Source organism: Eutrigla gurnardus, assembly GCF_963514095.1.
Source record: "Eutrigla gurnardus genome assembly, chromosome: 12".
NCBI lineage: Eukaryota > Metazoa > Chordata > Actinopteri > Perciformes > Triglidae > Eutrigla > Eutrigla gurnardus.
Window position 1 is genome coordinate 23,659,745 of NC_139926.1, and position 19,954 is coordinate 23,679,698.

The window sequence follows — 19,954 nt, forward strand, 5'->3', positions numbered from 1 at the left end:
AGGGGAGGAACGATTGGGACGGCACAATGGGTGCTTTACAAAAGATGCTGGAGTGTAAACCGCTAATGCCAGATAAGATTATTTATTTTGGTTCCTCCGTCGTGATCGATGAAGCGCCGCGACGCCATTAAGCAGGATTAAAGTTCCTTCGTTTACAGCTGTAACAGTCACTTCTGTCAATACTGCGGCCGTGACTTCCTCTAGCATCCAGCTATTAGCGCTTTGATGCTAGTTCTCCTGTACAGTGCTGAACTGATGCAGGGATGTTCTTTTTTTAAGTTTTTCTCGTGACACTTTTTCCCAAATGTTTTGAGTCATTTTTTAAAGCTGATTTTAAACATATTAGTTGGACCCGAGCTCAACTAAAGTAAAAGTTTAAAAGTATTAAATTAACCCCATTCAAGCTGTACAGTTCAGTCTCCTGCATCTAAAACGGGAGAAGTTTTTAATTCTCTCACTTGCCCTTCCTTCTCTTCTGTCACTCTAATTTCCTATCTGCCCCCCTCTCTGTCTCTCAGTTTTAATCAGTAACTGTAATAAGGACTCACAGTGGGAGCTATCAAAAGCCTGCAGTGGTGGATTAGAAGAGAGTGGCTAGTGTCTGGGCCTGGCCACTGGAAAGTGAGGCATAATCTTCAAAAAGGGGAGCTTAACCCCTGCTGGCCCACGCCGACGATTCCTCAGTTACCGGGGGCCGCCGTGAAAGGGGAAAAAGGGCTGGCGGTGTTAATTGATCTGTTTCTAGTCTGAACGTTTTAGAAAGTCGTCCAAATGTGACTCCAGTCAACGAAAAAAGCAAGAAGTTAAGTCGAGCTTATTCAGAGGAATCTTTTCAGTGAGAGTAATGCTGCTCACTTCTGCATGCTTGCAGCGGAGTCGCCGCTGCTATCTAGTGATTGTCCACGGAGCCGGAGGGACACAATAGCGCTCTCCGCTATCTGCCTTTTTGATGCATTCGAGTGTCGCGGAAATGTTATTGTTCTCGTTTATCCTTGGCTCGGCAAGATTTTTCCTCAATGGAAAGACGGATGGGAATGAGGGTTGAAGCAGACTAAACAGAGGCCCTTTCTAAGCTGCTGTGGAGAAATAAGATTACCGCCTCGTTATTGTCTTTCTCACTACAGTTTTCCCAGAATATTCCATTCAAGTAATCTCATTGCCAGATGAAACAAGTGTGCAATTTAGCCTTCGGAAGAATTTATTAAGCATCCTGAGCTTCGAATTGAATTATGGTTTCGTACTCGAACTGCTGTCTGCTGTTCTTTCAAATAAAGAAAGATATTCTTTTTTGGTCATTAAATGTTAAGTAGTGAATGATTTTTTCGGCTGATTTGGAGGCTAAATTGTGTCAACTGGCATTGAATTCTTAAATTCGTAAAATTATTATTACCTACCTTTTTGTTTGGACCCTTTTTCTCGTATCTCTGGCTGTTTTTTTCATGGACATATCGGTGAAGTGCGTTGCGTCGAAGCTGCTTTGCTTTGTACAACTCAGTGGATTATATAGCAGAAGAAAAAGTATGGGTTAAATTGAATTGTATTTGTGCTTGAGCTGACCGCACACACAGATACCAGCTATCGACTGCCGACGACGCAGCACTCCGAACAGCCCAGATGTCCAGTACATAACAGATATAGAGATTAAGAACATGCAAGACCTTGAAGATTAACCCGTAAGGACCCACATCTGCTACTAAGCTGTACAGTATGAGTGGAAATGCAAGAGGTCACCGTCGCTCTCATTGTCTGTGATAGTGGGACGGAGAATCTGCTGCCTTTCCCATCTGGCTGGGGAGGTGCAATCCGCTGTATGGGTTCAGCAGGGGACAGCCAAGGAGAGGGAGGCGGGTCAGGTGGGTCTCCGAGGATGTAATCCTCCTGCTTCTATGAACAAAACAAAATCAAAAGTTCCCAGCAGTTACACAATCCCTGTTAGGAAGGGCTCAGTGCACCCTGGGTCTCGCAGGGCAGAATGAACTTTTCCAGGCACTAATCCGAGGATAAGCCCTGAAACAGAGGCCTGCAAACTCGGCTGTGTGCTGCGGTGTACTAAAAATGCACAAAATGCCCCCGCGGAGCTGTTGTTGCCCGCTTACGATTGGCATCCCCCTGCAGATCAGGACTGGCGGGGCTAATATGGTGATTCTTAAGATTCAGGTCATGCCCTTCAGGCAAAAAACGTTGTCTTTCATCTTTCTCAGAAACAGTTCACCATAGTTTCTATTTTGATATTGTCCAACGTTGTTGTTCAGCATTGTGTTATCTTATCTTTAATGTCACGATCCAAATCACATCCATAACGTTAAATACTCCCGGGGTTCCTCTGAGGAGGCATACGGAAAATAGATATGTGAGGCGTCAGATCCTTGGAAGAGAGACGATATACGATGGACTCTCCAGTCGGCACACGCCTGCTGACTCGATACGTTACAGTTAGTCACTCCAGATATCACAATACGGCAGCCCAACCCAGCAAAACATCCTGAACACCTTCTCTTCAACTCCTGAATCTCCGAGCTCGGTTGTAAGCAGGTTGGGTCGCGCTGGGAGGCCACGAACAGGTGTTTCTGTTAAAGGTCATTAATTAACGTCACTGAAGGTTAAATGAAATTGAACTGATTAACTCCTGAGTGATAAACAGGGCGGGGGAGAAAATAACTCAACCAAGACTGCTCTATGTGCTTCCTCCTTCAATAAAATACAAACAATAGAAAAAGCATCCAAGGGACTCGGACATCACTGCCAGATATCCTAACATTCCTACCGAGTGATACAAACATTATTAGGCCAAAACGCACACAAGCTCTAACAATGAGTTTTGAATAAATCATCCCAATTGAATATCATGAAGACTGACTTAATGAAAGATATTTCATCCCTTGTGGGTTTTTTTTGCAGTTAACAATCAGGCGATTGTTTCTGAACTTAATTGCTATCGCTTTGGCCGAAACACCCTCCTGAACCCTAAAACTAAATTACCACAGTTTACCGGTCTTCTACTCACACCAACGCTCCTGATCGTTGTTTGACTGCGACGATGAGAAAGTCGCCTACCTTCACTTATTGTCGATATCACTGAGTGAAACGGCTGGCTGCTGTTTTCCTCTTTGCTTTGTAGTTTTATTCACATGTGTGTGCCAAGTGTGAGAAATAGTTTCCAGACGGCGTTTTTTAATGGAGTGTAATTGGGTGTTTTTTTGACAGCAGATGCGCCGGATGAAGGACTTGTAAAAACGATCGATTGGTGCCGATCTGGTTCCAGTTGTGAGACGTCCATTCAGTTCAGTTTAACCATCCCCAAAAGGGCAATTGAACAGTTGCCTGGACGGACATCGTAGTGGCATTAATGCACTGGTTCGTTCGAATCCATCCCCCCGTTTGCACCACATCACTCCCCCGCAGTGCTCCGTCTCGGTGAGGCTCCTTGACAGTTTTTATATGCGCTCTTTATGATGCCCTTAAAACCACTTGAACTTTAAGTATAAGCTCAAATTAGCATCCTAAGGCCCGGGAGCTTTTTCATAGAGTTTTGGCTGCTGGTCATCTGCAACATTAAATGACATCCTCTTGCAGGACGCCAGCAGGCAGAAGGAGGGTGCTATGGATCGGCTCTACCATGCTAATGATGGACCCCCCCCCTCCAACGATCTATTTGTTGCTTTAAATAAGCTGTAAACCAATCCATTCCAAAGGCAAACGATCCATCTTGCAATCTCGAACATTCAAAGACAGCGCTTCACCCACAAGGCTTCCAAATCACCGGTCTAAAGACTAGAGGCTAGTCCTAAAACACGTCCGAGGTGGAGGAATTCAAAAGCAGGAGTTCTCTGGCTTTTATAACTCTGATTCAGCTGGGGAAATCAGGGTTGTTAAAGTGAATGTATTATGTTCAGAGCCTTCTACTCAGCGAGGCTTTTGAACTCCTACTGCTCCTCTGGAGCTGCTCGGCTGCCAACGGCAGACTCCTGTGGTTGTACTTGGCAGCTTGCATGTGTGAATGTGTGTAATTTTCAAGGTCTTTTTTTTGGGGGGGGGGAAAATGCATGCCTGCTTAATAAACATCCCTTAAATAAATAGCCGTTGAGATCCCATCTCGCAGACGTTCTACCTTTTTTTTTAATAGCATTTTTAAAAACAGCAGCGGTCTTCCAAGTCGTAAAACTTATCGGTTTATTACGTCTTTTCTTTAAGTGAACGGTTTTATTCAGCCCCGGCTGGACATTACTTCTCTCCCGTTGTTGTTGTTGTTACAGATTCCAGTTTTTTATGTGTAATATAGATGTACACAGGGTGCAATTTGTTCAAACTGAAGGGAGGGGGGACGTTTTGAAACGTTTTTATTCATGAAAATAAATCGGTAATTTCAGAACTTGAACTTCTTCATTGCATTTGCAAGAATATTTTAATGTTTTTGTTTCTTATTGAACTCATCAAGTAGCATTGCGCAATATTTGTACTCTTATCATTTTGAACTTTAAATCATGCGGACACATAGGGGCTGTTATCTTATTTAAGACCTTAGATAGTCAATAGGAAATCATCTTTAAATGAAATAACATAAAAATAAATAGACCAGGAACATTAACCACAATGTCATTTCATCGTTCTATCGCACTATAGACTGTTCCCATTACAGCTCTTAACTAAGATTAAAATATTTAATGGTCTTTTGGTGAAGTAGGATCGATCACTTTGAGGGGGGTATAAATATAATTCAGCAGAGGCAGAGATATATAAAACATATTTGGACCCCCCCTCCCTGAGTGTACACGTTAGCAATGAGCTACTGAGCCACCGGACCGAGACACGACCACATGTTTTGGCTAAACATGCTTGCTATTTTGGATGCGGAGTGACGGATGACTTTGTCGAGTTTACAGAAATGTCAGGTTGATGTTTCAGGTATATTTAGCCTCATATTAACAAAGACAGAGACGTGAAGAAAAAAACAAAACCCTCAGGCATATCTTCTCTGCAGACCCTGTTTTCTCCGAGTGAGCGGAAGACGGAGAAGAAACACAGGAGGTTAAAAGCTTTAATGGAGTTTCAGCTTAGCTCTGTAAAATTCAGAGCAGTAGATAAAACTACCGCGCTCTCCTGGGCCACAGTGGTGCCTTGAAATTACAATGAAATGAAGCCATCCCAGTTTTTACTCGTTTGGCCAGTATTTGATTTTTCTAAATTTACATTTTATCAACCGTAGCTTAAGTTTAATTCCAAAAGTTGTTCCAAAAGACACTTTTTTTTTCTTCGTTTTTGCTCCTTTTTCATGGTTGAGAAAGACCAACGAGTGTTTAATGAATGTAACTGTTTCTCTAACCCTCATCTTCATCTTCTACTCAGGTGGAGAGTCTGCAACACCTCCAGGGTTTGGAGCTGTGTAGCAGCTCATGTTGCCTCTCTTATCTAATGTTAGCTCAAGCATGTACACATCAACAGTTTCATTTGTCACTCATATCTAAGATCCCGACAGTTTATGTTGATTATATCTATATATATCTATTTAAATTGGAATGGGTCATAAACCCATTCCAATTGAAATATTATTTTTATCGATACATAAGAGTGTCGACATCAAAATAGGCCCTCCCGCTCCGGCTGACTGCACATACCGAGGCGGTTGCTATGATACGCCAGTTGCTATGGAACAAGTACTAGCAGCTAGCATAATTTTTCGTCACGTCGTTTGCTTGTTAATTTAGTGTGATGACACCAGGATGACTTTGATAAGAGAGAGAGAGAATTAGATTCATCATCGTCATGTGACCTGCAGATAAATAGTTACCAGGAGACAACATACACTCCAGCCATCAATAGATAATAACAAACTTATTGTAAAATTGTTGAGTAATGTTCAGTAAAGCATTATTTCAGTTTTTTTTATATTTAAAATCATTCATTGTTTACATTAATACGGTCTCCATCCTCATAAATCTACGCTCGAGGCTTCAAACTCATACAAATGTAGAATTAATTTCCCTGTTAATACATCACACCTTATTATTACCCAGTACAGCTGTTTGCCCGAAGACCATTACTGTACCAGCGTTCCCAGCAGGCCACATGAAGGATTTACAGTGGTGCACCCAGGAACCTCCTGTTGGAGGAAAAAAAAATCTCTTCAAGATCACCGGGTTCAGCGGCGCTCGTCATCAGTCAAAACGCACGAAACCGAGCTTCGTCGTCCTCCCACATTTGTAATTTCGCAGACTTTCATCCATTAGCATAACATAGCAAGCTCATTACTTCAGCTTTCAGGAGCGGCGAGCCTATGAGATGAATGGGACGGCGAGCGTGTGCCGTATGGCGAGATAAATGAGCTGGTGTGAACACGCTAGTTGAATAAACATATTGCTCACTGTGACCTCTGGTGCTGTGATCGTGTCGCCAAAGTTAACTGTCAGGAAAAGGTTTGACGATCACAATCCTTTCTCTGCACTTTAGTTTGGGTACAGTGTTAGTTGGGTTTATTGCAGTGGAGATATTGTTGTTTCCAAAACTTTTTCTTCTGGGGATTCACTTTTTAAACCTGACAAACTATCACAACCATAATTCACGATCTACAAATCTGCCATTTCCACATCACCTCTTATTATCTCAAAAAGGTAAAAGAGCCATTTTGAAGAGAGATACGTTTGAGAAATCTTTGTTTTACGCAGGTTTTATTGAAAATAACATTTTTATAAATTAGCCTTTGTAATTGCATTTAGGAAGAGTTGACACACCCGTTGTTTTCCTCTTATCAGTAAAACAAACAGAAAGTAAGCTAGTCTTTCATGTAAGACGACAATCATCAGAGCAATCCCGAACATTTAAGCTCCCCCGTGTGGCTCAGCGGTGAACTGCAGATATAAATGCTGAAGGTGGTGTGTGCGTGTGCGTGTGCGTGTGTGTGCGTGTGCGTGTGCGTGTGCGTGTGCGTGTGTGTGTGTGTGTGGATTTAGCATCATCGAGCATTGAGGTTGCAGGCAGTGTTTCCCCTAGAAATTTTCAGGCCCGGTGGTACCCGCCGAAAAAACCCTATACAGACGAGACGTGTGGGATGGTGTATTGGTGGAGTTGGATTAAGTCAGGTGGCACAGCAAGCAGTCTGCAATTCTGCAATTATTATATTTGCATTCAACATTTTTGTTCAACCTGAGTGTATTCAAGGTTTTCAAGGATTCAAGGGGAGAGTGACTTATTAAGGTGCCGGTTGATGGAAATGATCCAAAATTAGGGGCCGGAAAATATGTCTGGAAAATGAGGAGCATAACATTAATAATAGCTCCAGATACTGTAAAACACTATAACGACATATGAGTGCATATATTGTCTTATTTTATCAAGTAAAATATAAGTTATAGCTTTACTCAACAGCCTGATAGTTCATAGAAATTCAGGTAGAAATAGGTTAACTCAGAGTTCCACAGCTTATCAAAAACAATCCTTATTTTATTAACATAGGCTGCCTAAGGGCGCGATCAGTAGCGTGTTTCGGCACGATTGCCCCAGGGGGGTCCCCCGCGGCTTTGCATTCACACTGCTCCAGCCTGCTCGGTTGTACATACGTCATCACGTCCTAATACTTGGCTTGATGTTGTTTTGAAGGAGCGCCGTCTCTGCATATATTTATATTAAACACTCGACCTGCATCAGCGAATGTGCGCACGAGCGGATCTGTGCGAGCAGGCAGCGCGAGGAAAGCGGATTTTGGACGGAGAAACACAGCGGCATTTTTCTTATAAATGCACCCGTCCGGTTCCGGTACCGGTCCGGTTCCGCTCACACCACGAGTCTAAAGAGTGCAACAGCTTGTCAAAATACAGTGTCAACGTTACGTGTTTTCAAAGTAGAAAGCGACATCGTGGTGGTTTAACGAGGCGGAACGGCATCAGAACAACATCAAGCGTGTAAACTACACGAAGAAGAACGTAGCGGAAGCGCGCGGCGAGGATTGTTGCGGCCGCGCATCTTGCGGAGCAAGTCTACTGTGCTGCGCGGAGGCGCTCCTAATGTAAATGATTATTGATTTATGAATGAATTGATAGGTAGCTTATTTTTGGCGTATTGATTTTTTTTTTTTGGCCTGGCGGCAGGTCTCCTTGGCCTGGCGTCCCGCCAGGCCTGTACAATGGTAGGGGAAACACTGGTTGCAGGTTATAACCAACTGAAACTTCTCCCGATGTGTCAAGCATGTAGGGGAACTACGGCTGATAAGGGGGGAAAAACGTTAATGGGCCGATCCAGAGCCAGTTGGTTTGTCCCTTCTGGGCTACTGTAGAAACATGGTGCTCATCTCCATGGAGACGACCGGCTTGTATGTAGATATAAACATGATTAGACACTAAATAAAACATTATATGTATCCTCCTAAATGCTTTACGCTGCAACTAAATAAAAGACAATGAAAGGATTTGACCATCTTCTACTGGTATAGACTGTGAAACTGGGCAGTTTGATGAGACGGTACATTTTGTGATCTATTGTCGCCCTGACTCTGATTTTGTCTTTGTGGCCACGTCCGTCGGGCTCACTGTCATTTGCACACGATTGCACTGGGAGCTAACACTCTAATGAGCATCCGTGCAACGACGAGCCACGAGGCGAGCGTTTCACTCGCATGGAGGTTCAACGGAAGATGCTGACACAACATGTAACACACGCGAACGCCTGGCCGTCCCGTGGGAATCTTTACTTTGACCTGGCGACGCGCTCTCAAAGGGGCGTGGGACAATGATATAGCTTGTAGCGAGCACGCTGCGTGCAGAAAGCAGCACTTTGCTTTATAATGGAGGTTATCTAATCACATGGAGGAGGAGGAGGGTACAATGTTAGGCCTCCTAATTTTAAGTGTTACTCACTTCTCATGCAGCGAGTCTTTTGTTTTGTGTTTTAATGGTTTTTGAAACACTGTTTGTAGTGTTGAAGTTCACAGTCGGTGTAACTACTAACTATGATTTAAAGAAACTCCTCCATAGTGCTCTTTTAAAAGTTATCAGAGTGAAGAAAACAAAAGTGAGTTTACGGTTATTAAGGTGCAGTGACTGTGGGCTTCTTTGATTTGTATCTGAGAAGAAATATTTGTTTATTCACCACATTTTTTATTTGTCAGATCTCCATTTCAACTCAATTGTAGACTTTTAAATGAAGGCTTGACTTCCTCTGTCAGATCGTACTATCACAGCCAATTGGACACATTTGTGTGCAAGATTATAATATTTGATCATAATGATAAATATTAATTTACTTGTAATTCTGCACCCTTTTTGTTGCATTGTCATTGATGAATGAGTCAACACTAAAACTCCATTTTAAAACCATGTGAAGCAGTAAATTAAATTGCCATAATTATCTCTATTTTGTTTGGCTGTTATTTTTCTTATGTAATACCGAACTACACAGTCTGCTAATAAATCAGCACCAATAAATTAATCTATAGGTGGAAGACAACACAGCACACACAGTGATTGGACAGAGAGAAGGGAAAGATAGTTATGTTTTTATGATCTATTTATAGACACTATTAATAGGCACAAGTAACCCCCCCCTCCCTCCAAGTGTTTTCCCTCTCACAAATGTATTCACACATTCATTTAGAGAACAGAGTACATTTTGTTGCAAGCACGGATCTAATGGGGCCCCTATCCCCTTTTGTCTACACCAGACACACAGCAGCCTCATGCCAAAACACAAACAAACCACAGGAGAGGACAAACTGTGCAGAGCGACCAGGCTTTCCTACTGTTCAAGGTACTTAATTACATTATACCTGCTATATCAACACGTTATCATTACCACACACACACACACACACTTTGGTGTCACTCTCCATGAGACCCGTGCGTCGCTAAAGTCACAGTAAACACACGTTGACGTTGTGAATTCAAACAAAAACGCGTTTAGGCAACAAAACTGCTTAGTTTGGTTTATTAAAAAAAAAAAACACAAAAAAAAACCTGACGTTTCGGTGAAAACGTCTATTCGTCTGTAAAGTGAACATACAAACAACACCTTTCAGACGAGGTACGATCTCCTGCTTAAAAAGGTTTCAAGTGATTTCTTGCACCAGCACTCACCAGCATAGCAACAGGACTCCCAGTTCATAATTAATGGAGGATTTGTACAGACCCGGACTGTTGCTTTAAGCCTCCCATGGAGGCCGGGGTCGTGGTCGTCGGGCTGCCCAGTGATGTTATGACCCGGGTATTACGTCCACAGAGGATCAAGGCAGCCTGTTACATTACCCAATGAAGTAAAGAGCCTGTAATAAGGTTGACAGTGATCTAAAAGCAGTCCTAGATTACAGGCCCGGATGATGTAATCAACCAGACCTCAGTGGAATATGGAACTTAATGTAACCTTAATATACAGTTGTTGTTGTTGTTTTTCATAGTGGACGTTCGCTTTCTGGAATTATATCATTATTATTACATTTTACAGCACTATTGCATGTTAAATCAACTTCTAAATGATTTTAAAATCATATTGTTGATTCATAATTTCACTCACACACACAATTACTTATTTCAATACTGTAGAAAATGTACACGGTATGATATAGGACAGTTTTAATACTGTATTCACTGTATTTCTGTATATGACCCTAGTGGTCATGTGACAGTCACAGCATCAGCATCCCACAGAGCCACAGCACTGATGGATTGTACCCAACTTACAGTAACTGCATTTTATAGATATTTAAGACCAAAACAAATATATTTATATATATTTTTTTCTTTGTGGTTTATCATGACACGTTTATTTTTGTGCTGATTAGGTGTGACGTGAGGTGGTCTCTCTCTGCCGTGCATCCGTGACACACGTTTGGGGGCGTCCTTGTTCAGAAAGCACTCGATGAACTGGAGGGGGGGGGGGTTTGAACCAAAAACCTCTTAGCCCTCCTAGATGGCATGTGGAACCAATCTGCTAATATTCCGGCCCCCGAAAAAGAGGCGAGCATCTATCTCCACAGACTAAAGGTCAGGCTGGACATAGGCCCCCCGTTATTGAGGGCTCTTTTGTCAACACCACCACAGTAAACAAGCGAGCCATTCTCAGCTCTGCTCTAGTTATGCTGCATGAAAACAAGCGTGACTATTTTAATTGTAATTAGAGGGAGAGAATTGGTGTAGGGACTGAGCCAATCATAGAGAGTGGATGACTGTGTGTGTGTGTGTGTGTGTGTGTGTGGTGTATGAGGATATACTCCTTGTCTAGTTGTAAGGGACGAGCACAGACCCCTTTCATTTCCCCGTGAACAGCAAAGCTGTCATGACCGACACTTTTTAAAAATCCAGCAGTCAAAGGGCCGTAATTGTCGCGTGTTTAGTCACACAGTTAATACGTGAGTAAGTGGGAGAGTGTTCCAGGGGGGGGTTTATTCTACCTTTTATTCACTCGCTGCTTCATTAGCATGACTCACATCCTGACATTTCATCGCCCTTGTGTGTCATCTTACTGTCATCTCAGCCACTTAAAATCTGCAGCATGCTCGGCTGCTCGGCGAGGCTTTTTCCGGCAGCGTTTCAGGAGGCCAGTGTGTGACCACTTTAGGAAACACTGGTCACAACCAATTAGAGTGCTCCTCTTACTGCAGTTTGTAGGTTTTTTTTTAGAGGAAGTAATCCTGTTAAGTGGTCCCTGCTGGTTAAAACATGACGGATATAGGCAGGAGTTGTATTTGGAAATACTTGTTGTGCTATAATGGATTTTTTATTTTTACGTCACAGGAAGTGCACTGTAGTGATTTTGTAAGCTTTGTTCTGATTGGTTAATCAATGACTAAAAGTACTCTTTTGGGGGGTTTGATCACAAGATGAGTACGTATTCGCGGGGTAATTTTTGATTTATGTGGGGCAGACGTGCCGGGGAGGAGGGCGGGGCTTAATCATCAACGATGGCTGAAATAATTGCTGCTTTATATGTATATAAATTTCAGCTCATACTGCCCCGATCCTACAATGAATACGCCTTTAAGACCTGGAAAGCTTACAGTTTGTGTTTCCGAGGGATGATCCTCCCTCCCCCTCGTGATCTGATCTCTCCCCCCCCCCCACCCCCCCCCCCCCCCCACTTGCTTCAGTCAAACGATTTCTGTCTAATTACCGGTTATAAGCTGTGCACTTCCTCTGACAGGCTCCATATTAGAAACCAAATCTTATAATTAACCCATCCTCTCACATGAAAGTAATGGCAGTGCTCTGCCTTGTCAGAGGCCCATGTTGACAGTTCTGTCATCTCGGGACCAGCCCCCCCACCACCCCACCACCACCGCCTCTTCCAATCGGCCCCGGCAGTTTAAGGAAAGATGAGCCGGCTAATGGACCGCTTACTAGTGGAGACGAGTGAAGAGATTGACCTTGAGCGGTTTCTGGTTAAGTTGTCTGAGCGGAGAAAGCAAGTTGGACAGAAAAAGTCCTTTTGTGTAAAACCGAATGACTCTTTTTATAATGTCAAATAAGAGACACCTTCAGAAAATTCAAATATAAATGCTTTAAAGTATATATTATTAGCTAATTAACATCATCAATCTGAAAGGATTTCCTCACCGAGAAGCACCAACGTGACTTTTCAGCCGATATTGAAACCTTGAATCTTTAACTTTTACTGAAATCAGGATTATGTCGTAAAACTTTAAATGAATCTCAAATATTCTTCAATTAGATTCAAATCCATATCCAGACACTGTGTCTGTGCAAGAACTACATTAAAACAAAAACGCTCAAATCACAGTTTGGCAAAAAGGTGTTCAAATGTTTATCTTGTTGCCATAGAAACAGGTATAGGATAAAGATAGCCTTGATATCTCTGAATCATCGCTCGGCTGCTTGAATTAACAGACAGCATTGCTTTTTTGGCGAGTGGACGTGTGAGAAATATTGCCTTTTTAATATTTCGACTTTTGTTCAGACTGACAGCACAGTCTGATAGATGATAATATTGTGTTATGAGGTGGTCATTTTTGTTGTTTTTTTATGTTTTATACAACATTTTGTGTGAAAGTTGGCCGTCCTTCAAGTCGCTGCCACCGCTGACTGATCCGGGGGAGTTCTGGGAGTGGATTAGTGTTGCTGAAGGAGCTTGTTGACATCAGATGGCATGGGAACTATGAATCCACACACAAGGCTCAACCAAGGAGCTCAGGCAAACCTGCAGCAGGCGGGCAGAGAGGGGGAAAAACAAATAAACTAAGCCCAAAGCAAGTATCCCCACAGTTGGCATGTTCCCATAGACATTTGGTGGAGAGGGAGGGTGAGAGGATGGATACAAGAACATTCTGGTTATCAGGGAAAAAAGGACTTATTGGTGTTTTCTCAGTCTTTGGGTCAAAAAGATTCACACGTGTCACAGTGCGAATGGGTTCGTTACAAGATAAGAAGCATTTTTGTGGGACGACGTCTCAATATGATTGCAAATGTTTGGTATGTGATGCATCACGTTGACGACACTTGTCCTTGAATCAGCTGCCAAACTTCCTAATGTGTCCAGACGTGCAGTTTTACTGTAGCGTCCTACGGCAAACAAGGAACCTAACATCATAAATCACAGAGCCCCACTCTGATGGATAATATTAATAATAATCACAATGACGGCACAATCCACTCAGCATCAGATTGTTTGTTAATCCCACTGTAAACTCCCGCTAAAACCTGAGCGAGTCAGTATTATTACAGATAATCCCCTGGTCTGGTTTATGTGACGTGCTGGTGAACGCAGGCCTAAACCACACACACACACACACACACACACACACACACACACACACACACACACACACACACACATACATGTGCACACACACACACACACACACACACACACACACACACGTGCACCCACACACACATACATGTGCACACACACGCACACACACACGGCATTCTCTTTCCAAACTGATTGCCTTTCAGCTCTGTTTCAGCAGATCACAGCACAAAGCAGATGGTGGCTACATATAATGTCACTGAGAGTTTTATCTTATTGATGCAGAGCTGCCTGAATGCTGCCAAAGGGACGGTGAGCAACTAAATGGCCCAGCGTTGCCTCGTCCGTTCGGGCCATCAGGTCAATTTACCTGGTTTTTATGGTGCAGGAATATTAGTTACTTTAATCAAGAATCCACCACTTAATTCTGACTGATTGTTGGTTTGGTGGTTCAGGCATCAGATCAAGATGTCTCCTGGACTCCCCTTTTAGAGGTCCTCACGTCCCACTAAGGCATCGGGGTAGAACCAGAATATTACACATCACAGCCTGAACGCCTCAGGGTGACCCGGGAAGAGCTGGGAAGACGTTGCATGAATCCTTGAATCTTGAAAACTCACTCGGCCTGCTGCGCTCTAAAACACGATAAGTTAATATAACTAAAAAAAATTGGGTGAAACTGATTACATCGAAAATGTAAGTTTCGCTTACTTTACACAAACACTCTAAATTAAGTAGTTCTAACTGGGTTATTTTAAGCAACACAAACTTAAATTTGAAAAACATTCCTAATCAAGTACTTTTCACTTGGTATTTTGTTTGAACTGCCTCGACCCGGTCCCAGATAAAATGGTGAACATGGTCTTAACATAACACCTGCTTTTTTAACATTATTATGTTAGCATTGTCATTGTGAGCACGTTAGCGTGCTGACGTTAGCATTTAGCTCAACGTGCAGCATCATGGCTGTAGACCCTCACACTGCCCGGATTCTTACTTATCACTAAATTATGCTCTATAATGTGTTCTCCAACACACAGATGAGTTTCAGTTATTTTAATAAAAAAAAAAGGTTTTATCATGAAACCCAAGTCTGGATGGAATCGTTTCTATTCTGCATCCATATATAAATATTTTCTTTTTTCCCTGGTGGAATAATTTTCTCTATTCCCCTGAGCTTTCATCAAAAGTGGAGAGCACGTACTGTGATCTTGTGTCAAATGATTGCTCCAACACTCGTTGACCTCGTTGCTGTTTGTAAGGAGCTAAACTTGGACCTGGATTTTTTAACATTTACAGAAACCTGCACCAGGGATGTGATAGTGATATGATTTTATTTTTATTTGATAAAACATTCAGTTTTTTCGTTTAACCTGAGAAATTTCCAGTGATATCGCTGAAGTTTTCCTCACTTTTAAAGCCCTCTGCTGTAAATATCTCCTTTTTAAAACCTCTCAGCTCCACTGATGTGGCCGCTGCCAACGTACACATAAACAGTGCAGAATCGCAGCAGAGCCAAATACTTGAACTGAGGTTACCATGCTCATCCTTGCTTGCTTTTTAAACAAGCAAAGAAAAAAAACCCCGCCCTCCCTCCCCCCCCTTTAAACCTCTCCTAGTACCCGAGTCCAGGAGCTTTGCCAAAAGCAGCCTAACGCTAAACATTCACAGCACCGGGGAAGAGAAAGCAAACTCTGGGAAGGTACAGGATTGACGTCAGAGAGAGCCACATGTAAGACATTCCTTCCTAATTACGGGGAATGCGCTGGCTTATTGTGTGCTCTGGTTCATATTCATCTTTTAAAAGGTGGGTGTTTGTTTTATAGATTGTGCTACCTTTTCAGTGTATTAATTCTCCCTGTTCTTCTACTTTAGCCAGCCCTATTATTTCACATCCTCCTTCTCCCTTTCAACCCACCTTATTTCTCCTCCACCTCTGCTTCATTCCTTCCTCGTGCACTCAAACTTGAAAAAAAAAAAAAACCCGGCTTTGTGGTAGATCATTTAAAATTGCCGACGGACACCCGTGCCCACTTCTGCAGGGTTTATTTCTCGTGTGCAGCAAAGGCTGATGTGTTAAGATTATTTCTGCTGACCAGCTGCTGTGCTGTTATTCCTCCTTCCTGGAATGTGTGAGCAGTTCCTGACTGGTCCACTTGTTGTTTTCACAACACTTCTAAACTGGACTCAACTAATTAGGCGTACTCTTTATTTTTGCGGCTCACCTTTCCCTTAAACGCTATTCAAGAGATCCATCTGTGGTGCTTTATAAGTGCAAAGAAATGTCACTTTTGATGCACAGTTATATTAGATTGGGGGGCAAAGCAGGCTTTTTGAAAAATGAATGGTGGTTATTATTCTGCAGCTTCATGATGGGCTACAGTTTATATTAGGGGTGGGTAAAAATATCGATACGGCAATATATCGCGATACTTTGCCGCCCAATACAATATCGATTTTTCAACTCCAAAGATCAGTTTAAAAAAAAATGTTTTTGACACGTTGTGAATGCAGTACTTTATATTTTTTTATTTTATTTTCAATATTTATTCCAGTGAATTTCATGGGAATTAATACAATGGAGAGGCTGTTTTGAATGAAATAGTTTTGACTCAGTTTGTCCTCTGATCAATATATATCTACATATACAGGTACTTGTGTTTTCATCTTTATTTATATCGCAATATCGTGATACGTATCGTATCGTGAGGTTCTTGCCAAAACTCACCCCTAGTTTATACACACAAAAAAAAATATTTCTGGTTGGTAATAGCAGATTTTCTTCTTCCCCCTCATTGAAAAATCCAGAATCTATAAATATGCACATGTTGCTCATTTCAGACGTTACAAGATAAAGTACTTTACTCAAAAGTCCGTTCTCAGATGGCATATTAGACTTCGTGTTGAAGTGATTTGAGGTGAGATCAGACGGCAGCCTCCAGTTCTGAAAAGTGAAGCCAACGTGGAACTGGCTTGAAATTGCATTCCTTCTAATAGCCTGCAGGGGGCGACTCCTTTGGTTGCAATGAATTATCTCAGTAAACATGAGTTTATAGTCTCAATTTCTAGTTTCAAGTCGAGAGTTGGGCGGTGTTTTAGTCTCAGTACTTCAACACCTTCACTGTGTTTTCAGTTCATGACAGTTAATTTAGTTTGGTGGCCTAAAAGTCTCATATTATAAGCTCCGCCCTCTCATGTTTCTGCTGGTTACAAATAAAAACAAACAAGATTTCCTCAGACAAAATGAGTTTGAGGATTAAAAACAGCAACCTACAAAACAGTGTGTGACGTCACGGTGACGACGTCCACCTCTTATATCCAGTCTATGAGGGAGCAAACAGACATTCCCACTTTAGCAGGTGAATATGAAAACAGTCATCTCGTGTCAAACTCGTCTGCACAGTGAAGTAACAATAAACACTATATTGAATGGAGGGAGACTTTAACTGAGCGTCTGACAACATAGAGATTTGTATGCTTAGATAATACACCTGTGTGAAATAACAATGGTGTGATCCGTGGGATGTGTTCTCAGTATTCACCATTATCCCTTTTAAAATTCATGTATTGGTACATCTTTAATTAGACTTTTGAGTAGAAACACAAATCTTAGAATTGGAAAATACCATTTCCTGAAAATGTTAACCTTCTATCTTAACCCAAGTCTTCTTCTTAGTTTTGATAAATTACCTTTCTGTGAAGCAAATTCATTTTTGAAGGGAACATAATTGTACTTTTCTGTTTTCTATCGACATAATTAAGAAATGAAAACATTGATAAACCTAACAGCTTGAATATATTCTAAAGAATTGCATTCATTTAACTAGAATAGCTACATGTTACTTCAAAGTAGAGCAACGTAATTTATAGTGGACGGGCTTGGAAAGTGTCGGAGCCAAGCGGAGCTAAAAATGAAACGGGGTCTTCCTCAGAGAATATGGAGCTTTAGTGGAGGGGGAAAAAAAAGATTGGCTGCGATTAGTGTAGAGTGAGTTGATTTAGGGGAAAGGAGTGTGATGATGAAGTGTGAGAGGGTCACACACACACACACACACACACACACACACACACACACACACACACACACACACACACACACACACAGAGGGAGTATTTGTACTGAAAATGGAGACAGGAGGGAACCTGGGGAGTTTTGAAGGCTCCCATATCAACTGGAGGAATGCGTTTCTTCGTCCCTCTGGATGCGGTTTTATTTGGGGGGGGGGGGGGGGGGATGCTACTGATCGGACATATTCTGGCCAATGGGAAGACAGATGTCGTGAACAAAACGGAATTGGCGGCCAAGGAGGAGTAGGCCATCAGCTGCTGAACTTAAATTCACCCCTTCATGCTCGTCCTCTGCTTCAGCACCAGTTAGGATACGCTATAGCTTCTACCTCATCCACCCACACACATACACACTAATCACAGGCCTCAAACACACACACACACACACACACACACACACACACACACACACACACACACACTGATGCTTGGAGCTGGTGGATGCAACACACACTTAACAGGACTCAACATGACCGGACGCGTCGGTGGAATCACACCCATATTCCAGGCATCGGCGGTGAACTCTTGTGAAAACAGACTGTAGGACACAAAAAAATGAGTAATTAACTCCCGGTGATGGAACTAACCATCATGTCCACTCTACAGGTCTCACTCTCTCTTTAAACATGCGAGACGAAGCTCGGAGAGGAGAATAAGTATGTGTAGCGTGAGGGGTTAAGTGACAGGGCGTCGGATTTGGACGATGAAGAAGTGAGGGCAGGCTCATAGATCGTTAAAGGGCGGGTAATCATTGCACAAACCGTGTGTCCTCATCGCCATGGTGACCTCAGTCCTGCATTTCAAACCGACGGTGTATCCAAACAGTTTTGTTCGAGGTCTTGGAGTACATCTTTCCCTTTTAGAACTAAGCATTTGTGTGTGATGTGATAAACAAGTTCAGGTTTCCTCAGGGGCCAAAAGGCATTTTTGCATGTTTCTTTGTTTGGCTCGGATGAAAGGTCACCTGTGCAGACACTCAGTGGAGCAGCCATAATGCCAGTGTTCTGGGTGTTTGGGGTGAAATCTGATATAGACGGGAACTTTGCAGATATGCTCTGATCCTAAAGAAGCAGTACATTCACAGGGAGTGTACTGATGAGTGATGTTAATGTGTCGTCGATGTATATATTACCATATTTGTGACCTTTCGTGTGACAAGATGTGGAATCTGCCATCTGATGTCCACGTTTGTAATGCTCTTATGAACAGGCCCAGTGACCCTCCACTCATCTACAGATGTCTGTTCCTTTTAGTGTACACACACACACACACACACACACACACACACACACACACACACACACACACACACACACACACTTGTCTTAGGTATCACAGGGATCTGCTGTCTCCCTATGGACTTAGCTCTCGTTGCCTGCCGGCTGCCAGACCACATGGCCTCTCTTTCTCTCTCTCTCTCTCTCTCTCTCTGTGTGTGTGTGTGTGTGTGTGTGTGTGTGTGTGTGTGTGTGTGTGTGTGTGTGTGTGTGTGTGTGTGTGTGTGTGTGTGTGTGTGTGTGTGTGTGTGTGTGTGTGTGTGTGTGTGTGTGTGTGTGTGTGTGTGTGTGTGTGTGTGTGTGATGGCCGCCTCGTGTCCTTCTTTCTACAGAGAGTTTTCCTTTCATAAAGGCCACAGTTGTTCTTTTCATGTCATTATAAATATCATCTATAAATAGAGAAGTGATTGTAATTTGTCATTTGTAAATAATAGTAACTTAGTAATAGTATATAGTATATTATACTGTATATAATAATAATACTCCGGCACTCAATTCATTTTTGGGGCCTGGAAGTCACTTCTTTTCCACGGCACTGTCAGAATAAAAGCCTTTCGTTAACAAATGTCTGTCCACAGAAAGACGTGAGAGGGATTTTATTTTGAAAAGGAAATGTTAAGTTATAAATACGCATGAACTTTGTTGTACAGATAGTCATTAAAACTCATACTGATGACGTGTCAAAATGGATCGTAAACCAATGATGTTGTATAAATATTTACAGGCACCACAAAGGCTACATTGTCTTTCTTCATCGTCTTCATACTGTTTCATGGACATGAGAACACACACACACACACACACACACACACACACACACACACACACACACACACACACACACACAAGGGTGCACAAACATAAAAGGCCCGGCAGTAAAAATAGAGTCAAAGGCTGTGGTTTGTCTTGTTGGTTTAAAATGCCCA

General features: G+C 42.4%; 1 protein-coding gene across 4 annotated transcripts in view; it reads left to right on the forward strand.

Moving 5' to 3' along the window:
* hdac4 (histone deacetylase 4) overlaps positions 1-19,954 on the forward strand; it is a 109,740-nt gene that overhangs the window by 15,717 nt on the left and 74,069 nt on the right. Inside the window, exon 1 of one of the 4 annotated variants that reach the window (XM_084022831.1) lies at positions 9,680-9,732. The exons of the other annotated variants lie outside the window; for them this stretch is intronic. The gene's annotated coding sequence lies outside the window, so the exon portion shown is untranslated. Of the gene's footprint in view, positions 1-9,679; positions 9,733-19,954 lie in introns of those variants that run through there. 4 annotated transcript variants of the gene reach the window in all.